The following is a 7,355-nucleotide window of genomic DNA, read 5'->3' on the forward strand; positions in this document are numbered from 1 at the left end:
CTTGTGATTGCTGAACTCAATTCAGCACACAAGCATGAGTCCATGGAGGAAATAGTCAAACCATGGGTCAATACTCCAGCCCAGTTACTGAATGTGAGTGTCCCAAAGAAGCCACAGTATGGCTGAGAGATGAAGAGGAGTTCTAAAGACACTGAAATAATCCTTGACAGGGCAGTGATTGAGGTTCACTGCATTGCAGGGGCCTCCTGTAAACTTAAGGGCTTCCTGGATGCAGATATGACAGCAAGAGGACTGCCCACATTTATGGAGTGATGAGTGTTGCCCTGGCCCATTTGCCCAGGTTCCTATCCCAGAACAACAGCTCCCTTGTGAAGATCCTCAGAGGCCCTAAGGGCCTGACCACACCTGTCCTCATGCTGGGTCTATGTTTTTTGGGTCACCTTTTGCCACAGAATTTCTGTGTGTGTGGAGAGGCAAGAAGAGAAGATGAGGTATGGGGGAGCTGAACCTGAGTGGGAGGCAGCCCAAAAATATAATAGAGAAGAAAAAAATGAGGGAAAAGGGGTCCAGATTAATACCAGAGAAGAGACTACTGGCCAGCCAGGAACCAGAGGCCCAGGTATGCCCTCAGTGGAGCCAAGCCTGCTACATAAATTTTATCAGCAAGATGCAATTTGCTCCACCTCTCTCTCTTCTCTCTCTCTCTCTCTCTCTCTCTCTCTCTCTCTCTCTCTTTCTCTCTCTCTCTCCCTTTCTCTCTCTCTCTCTCTCTCTCTCTCTCTCTCTCTCTCTCTCTCTCTCTCTCTCTCTCTCTCTCTCTCTCTCTCTCTCTCTCTCTCTCTCAGATTGCTTAGGCTAAGTTGTGGATTACTACATTTGGAGTCTTTGGGTGAGCACCAGCACCAGGCAACATCCCAGTGCCTGACCACTATGGACCCAGGCTAGGAATTCAGAGAAGAGTAGGCCTGTTGTAGGGTGTGTTAGCAGAGGTAGCAGCACACAGGTCCCAGGCACCTCTCTCTTTCCTTTAACTCAAAGAATTTGAAGGTCTTCCCCATCCTGATTTCATTTCTCCACAAATTATGGCTGACTAAAGAAAGTGTAAATCAGGTCATGAGTGGTGGCCTGCTGGGAGAGTGTGGGCTGCACAGGGCCTTTCAGGTATGGAAGCCAGGGTGAGCAGGTCTCACAGGAGGCTGCATGACTAAGTGCCATTGGCTGCACCATCAGCAGTTCCATCCTGGGAATCAGAGCAGGAAAGGCTGTAGGCCTGGCCCAGGTTGAACTCTTCACCCCTTCCCTTTGGGAAAGGCCAAGCTCGAAGTGTCTTAAAATTTCATGACAGAGCTAAATGACGAAGGCTGAGAAAATACTGAGAAGGTGTCTTGATCATGTCCTCTTTTCTTTACCCTCACCCCAGAAGGACAGGGAGCTGGGAAGGAGGCTGGGATGCAACATGGAGAGGCATGGGGGCATTCATAAAATAAAAGTCACCACCCAGGCCTCACTACCACTGCACTGCACCAATAGCAAGCTTGGCTTTTTTCCCTGGGATGTGGGGACCCCACATGGTACTCAGAAGGACTGGCAGCTGCTCCAGAAATGCTCGACCAGGTGGTGAGTGTTCAGTGCAAGACCCAAAGATGCTTCTGGAACTGCAGGGTGATCCTTAGCAGTGGTTGGATCTCCGAGCCTCTCTGTAGGAGGTAAGGAGAACAGAAAAAGGGTTGGCAGCCAACCCTGTGCTGGCTCTGGTCTGTTGACATCCAAGAAATAAATAAGTTTAGCTAGAGAGTTGATAGTTCCAGGAAAAGGGCAGGAAAAGGTGATCTAAGGATTCTTAATCTCTAAATTACTGAAATAGAGAATGCACGCTGTGGATGCGCTATATTCCTTATTTTGTCCTGCTATCTCTCCAGAAGTAAGACAATCAACAGAGACTTTGCATTAGCTTCCTCTTCTCTTAACACCTCCTATTTTGAAGTGTAAAGATCCACTTAGACTTATTAACATTGGATAGGGATTTGCCTGTTATCTGCCTTTCCTCCCATGTTAATTGGTCCTGAACAATGAATATTGTATGTGAAGGGCTCTCGGGGCTCTCAGTCCACAAGATTAGGATCCCCCTGGCCCATGTTTTTCTCTCTTATGTCTGTCTTGTTTTCTTAATCCTCATGTCTCCCCTGCTTCAGGCCCATTCACCTTTGGCTGATTTGAGGCATTGTCCTTGTACTGCATGCCAGTGTTTTCTTTCCAAAGCTCCTGCTCTTGGTTTCTGCAGCTGCATGAATTCCTGCTGCAGAGACAGAAACCACATCATGGAGGCCTGGATTCTCACACTCTGCTACCCAGGAAGAAATTGGAGTTGACCCACTATCCCAGTGGATTCCAAATCCACAGTGCCAAGAACCCATGAGACATCAGTTTTTAAGAAACCATAGCTTTATGGCAGAGGCACCCAAATCACAGGCTGTGGCTTCTCCCATGTGCCTCCTGCCTCACTCTGTCCCCAGGAAAGGCAGAGAAGCCACTTTCCCACTAAGGAGGCTAAAGACATCAATGGGATAGACATCAGACTCACTCCCTACTCACCTTCCTATATACACCATATAACACATGCTCATTCACAAATGCTTATACACAGACACTCATTCATACATACTTACACACACATGTTCATACAGATAGAAACATACACTGACACATAGACACATGCTTACAAACACATGCTCATTCATAAATGCTTACACAGACACTCACATAGTCACACTGACACAAATCACATTTTACACTCAATCACACACATATACACTTATCCACACACATTCATATACTCTCACTCACATGGTCAAACACACACACACAACACACACACACACACACACACACACTCCAGTTCATCACCTAAAAATAGAAATGCGCTGCTTGACCTGTACGTCTGTGTCAAGTGCAGATGCTTGTCTCTGTTCCTCAGGATGGGATCATCAAGAACAAGGCATACTTCAAGAGATACCAAGTGAAATTTAGAAGATGGCAAGAGGACAAAACGAATTACTATGCTCGGAAATGTTTGGTGATTCAGGCTAAAAATAATACAATATACCTAAATCAGGATGATAGTCCATGTATCCAACAGAGACATCATTTGTCAGATTGCTTATGCCTGTATAGAAGGAGATATGATAGTTTGTGCCGCATATGCTCACGAACTTTCATAGTATGGTGTGAAGGTTGGCCTGAAAAACTATGCTGTAGCCTATTATACTGGCTTGTTGGTGGCCAGCAGGCTTCTCAATAGATTTGGCATGGACAAGATTTATGAAGTGGAGGTCACTGGAGATGAATATAATGTGGAAAGCACTGATGGAAAATCTGGTGCCTTCACCTGCTATTTGGATGCAGGACTTGCCAGAACTACCACTGGAAACAAAGTTTTTGGAGTCCCGAAAGAAGCTGTGGATGGATGCTTATCTATTCCTCACAGTACCAAACGATTCCCTGGTTATGATTTGGAAAGTAAGGAATTCAATGCTAAAGTACATTGGAAACACATTGTGGAGCAGAACGTGGCAGACTATATGCATTACCATTCTTCTAATGGAAGAAGATGAAAATGCCTACAAGAAACAATTTTCTCAGTACATAAAGAACATAACTCCAGACATGATAGAGTAGATGTATAAGAAAGCTATAAGGAAAAACCCTGTCTATGAGAAAAAGCCTAAAAGAGAAGTTAAGAAGAAGAGGTGGAACCATCCCAAAATATCTCTTGCCCAGAAGAAAGATCAGGTAGTCCAGAAGAAAGCAGTTTCCACAGAGCTCAGGAGCAAGTTGCTGAGAGCTAAAAAGCACCATGATTTTTATGGGAATTTTTCAAAGAAAATAATAAACCTATTATTTTCTGCAAAAAAAAAAATAGAAATGGAATTTTAAGCTGCAGAAATCTGCTGCCTCAAAATCCACCTTATATCTGAGATTGGTGCCTGTCTAATGGGTACATCTGATTCCATGTTCATTCACTTTCTCTTTGCCAAAAGCCAAAATTTCTCATAAATAGGGCTGCTGGGTAGCTCAGCAGTCAGAGGGTGGGAGACATAGTTAAGAGTAAATCTATTATAGCATCTAATAATAACTCAGTTAAGACCTGGAGCTCATTTGTTTCTCCATGAGCACTGCTGAACCCAAGACAGCAAATATCTTTCCTTTTTACTTGGAAACCTGGGCGTTTTGTCCACCTTCCTGCAAATGCTCTCAATGAAAGCTGCTCCCCTTCAGGCAGGGCCACCTCTGCTCACTGAATTAGCACCTCATTAGTCACTTCTCTAGCCAAGAGCAGCTAGTGAGTGAGCCCCACGTGGATGGAGCCCGTACAACCCAGACCTGCTTCCCCAAACAGCATGACTTTCCACAACACATTTGTCTCTGAGACCAGTTGCAAAGATGGGAAATTGTATTCTCTGTTCCTCATGCCCTCCCCCCAGTTGGGTGAAAATTGATGCAAAGAATCTCAGAAATCAGTGGCAGAAGCACCCCATCATCTCTGCCATGTTCCTGCAGGGAAGAAACTTAAGCTAAACCCTGCATTGCCACTTTTTCTCCCTATTAGGCCAATGTGAAAGCAGGAGAGAGAGAGAGAGAGAGAGAGAGAGAGAGAGAGAGAGAGAGAGAGAGAGAGAAGAGAGAGAGAGAGAGAGAGAGAGAGAGAGAGAGAGAGAGAGAGAGAATATCAGGATTGACCATGAAAGACAGGAGGAACTGAGCACTGCAAGCTGTAAAAAAAATTTTTCCCAGTTGGTTCATGCCTATTTCTCCCCTGTTCATGCCTGTTTCTCATAACAGAATAAACATATAAGGCTCTTGAATCCACAAGAAGCAGTTAAGAACAGATAACAGAGGTATTCCTTCTTTCTCCTTATGAGTCACATGAATGTCTTGTTGGTCTTTTGCCTCCTGTTTGCCCATTAGTTCCATTGTTTCAAGAATCTGTTTCTATTAAAAGTAAAGTGCCCTGTTCTTTCAGTTTCTTGACAGCCCTGCATCCCACCTGCATGCTTCTGGCTTTGGCACCTAGACCTCTACACTTGTCTGGTGTTATGGAATAGGAGTGAATCTTCCAGTGATCTTTTCTTTTTCACTTCATATTGGAATGAAGAAACAAACATGAGAAGTGAGCCCATTCATTGATCCCCTTTCCACCTTCCCCATCGTTTTTTAGTTCTTCACCACCAGATTTGTTTTCAGCTTAATAAACTATTATATGTTTAATCTATTTTAACACCATATTCAAGCTCACTTATAAGAATGAGGACTAACAAAGAATGAGAGATAATATTTTTAAAGCCAAGAAAATACAGTAAATGCACAGTCTCCCCAGTCAAACCTCAGTCCCCAGTATCATTCTATAAAGATGAGCTCAGGATAGAATAGTAAACAAGATAGAGCCCAGATCCCTGAAAACTCCTAAACTCTTTGGCTCTTTATGTGAAGAAAATCACTGTTCATGTACATTTTGGTTCTGGCACTTATGTTTAGAAGATTGTTCTGTACAGAGTATTCTCAGAACCAGTTTTTTTCCACTAGGAGATGTGAGGACACTTCCCCACAGATCAACAATTATTTATCAGCCATCAACATTATGTTTGAGATTCATCTCAAATCTGGAACCATCTCTCTGGCATTTGTATTAGATTACACAGCTAAAGGACTCAGTTTCCCAAGAGGTCCTGCATGTCAGAGTCAACACAAGCTCTGGCAAACTGGCTAAAAATTAGATAATCCCACGACCCCCTCCTCAAGTTTAGTTAATTTGCTAGAGTGATTCACAGAACACATATATTTTGTTTTCTCATAAGACCATTGATTCATCCCAAAGGAGACAATTCAGGAGCCCTATAACTAAAAGCTGTGCACAGGATTATAGCAGAAGATATGAGGAAAGGGACAGAGCCTTAATGCCCTCTGTATGCTGACATTCTGTTTTCTGTGTATTCACCAACCTGAAACTCTAGGGAAATCCTGGTCCCTTTTGGAGGGCTTTTCTGAGGATTCCAATATTTAGACACAATTTGCTTGATTATCAGCAGTTATGCAGGGCTGGAGAGATAGCACAGTAGATAGAGTACTTTCCTTGCACATGGTTGAGCTAGGTTTGATCTCCAGCATCCTATATAGTCCTGAGGCTGCTAGGAATGAACTCTGAGTGCAGAGTAAAAAGAATGTTCTCAACATAGTTAAATATGACTCCAAATGCCAGTAATCAGTAGTAATAAATGAAGCATAGTTTCCAATCACTCTCTCCTTCCACAAAATTTGGGAGTAGAACAGCAACTTCTGGTCCTTGAATCCCATCACTATTTCTTCTCCATCAGCCAGCCTCAGTATTTAGGGGTTCCCCAAAGTGACACAATTCACATCACAATTGAAACTTTAACACACTCAAAACTGAAGAGAGTTTGGGGAATTGTGGGTGAAGAACAAATATATATGAGATACCCATATTTGGCCACTTGCACCACAAAGTTTATATTTTTATTAATCTACATAGCATAAGCCCTAACTATTCTGCTTATTATTCAGCTTAAAAATACTAATACTAATCTTATTTAATGGCTCAAGATGGTGGCCCAAATGACTGAATACCATATTTGAAATCTGTATGTCAGATTCTATGCAATGTAATGGTTTTAGAAGTCCAGGAAAATTCCCTTTTGGAATTTCAAAAGGAATATGATCCAAAAATCAAAGGCATTCTTGGTCATGGGCAAAGGGCCAAAAAGTGCCATCTAGAAATATTCAAACTAATCAGCTGCTGTTCAGCCAAGTCTCCAGTGTTTGAAAAGGCAACATCCATTCCAAGGTTATTCATCAGTCCTCTTATTTTCAAAAAAGAGAGAGAGAGAAGTATGAGTTGTGGCTTAACTTGTAGCAAAAGGAACAATTTGTTATGTAACAACATATAGATTATCATGTCAGCATAGACATTTATCATCCTTAGGCAAAATACTTAGAATGAAAGTCAAAGGAGAAAAGCATCACTAAACACTCACGCTAGGCCCATAATTTCACTCTCAATCAGCACTATTGCAATGAACATTATCCTCAAACCTGTTAACATGAAGAAATTCCCCCAAAAGGCACTCCAAAAAAAGGAGACATGCCAGTCATCGCTATCATTGAGATATGCTGCAGAAGAAAGCCTTTTAGCCGGATGAGAGGAGTAGAAGTAAATAATTGAATCAAAACTCAGGGCCAGTTGGCATCTCTGCACTTTTCTAACTACACATACCATATTTCATCATGACATAGATATTGTCACAAAATACAGGGAGTCATGAGCTGTAATGAAAAAATATATCATTCCACAGCTCCATGCCATCCACTCTATATTCCAGGAT

The 7,355-nt window shown here is 42.6% G+C and overlaps 1 pseudogene; it reads left to right on the top strand.

Annotated features, from left to right (window-relative positions):
• The first annotated feature begins 3,059 nt into the window (after window positions 1-3,059).
• On the top strand, window positions 3,060-3,806 carry LOC126015746 (60S ribosomal protein L5-like; annotated as a pseudogene).
• Window positions 3,807-7,355: the final 3,549 nt, after the last annotated feature.

The sequence above is a fragment of the Suncus etruscus genome, chromosome 8 (genome assembly GCF_024139225.1).
Source record: "Suncus etruscus isolate mSunEtr1 chromosome 8, mSunEtr1.pri.cur, whole genome shotgun sequence".
In the NCBI taxonomy this organism is placed as follows: domain Eukaryota; kingdom Metazoa; phylum Chordata; class Mammalia; order Eulipotyphla; family Soricidae; genus Suncus; species Suncus etruscus.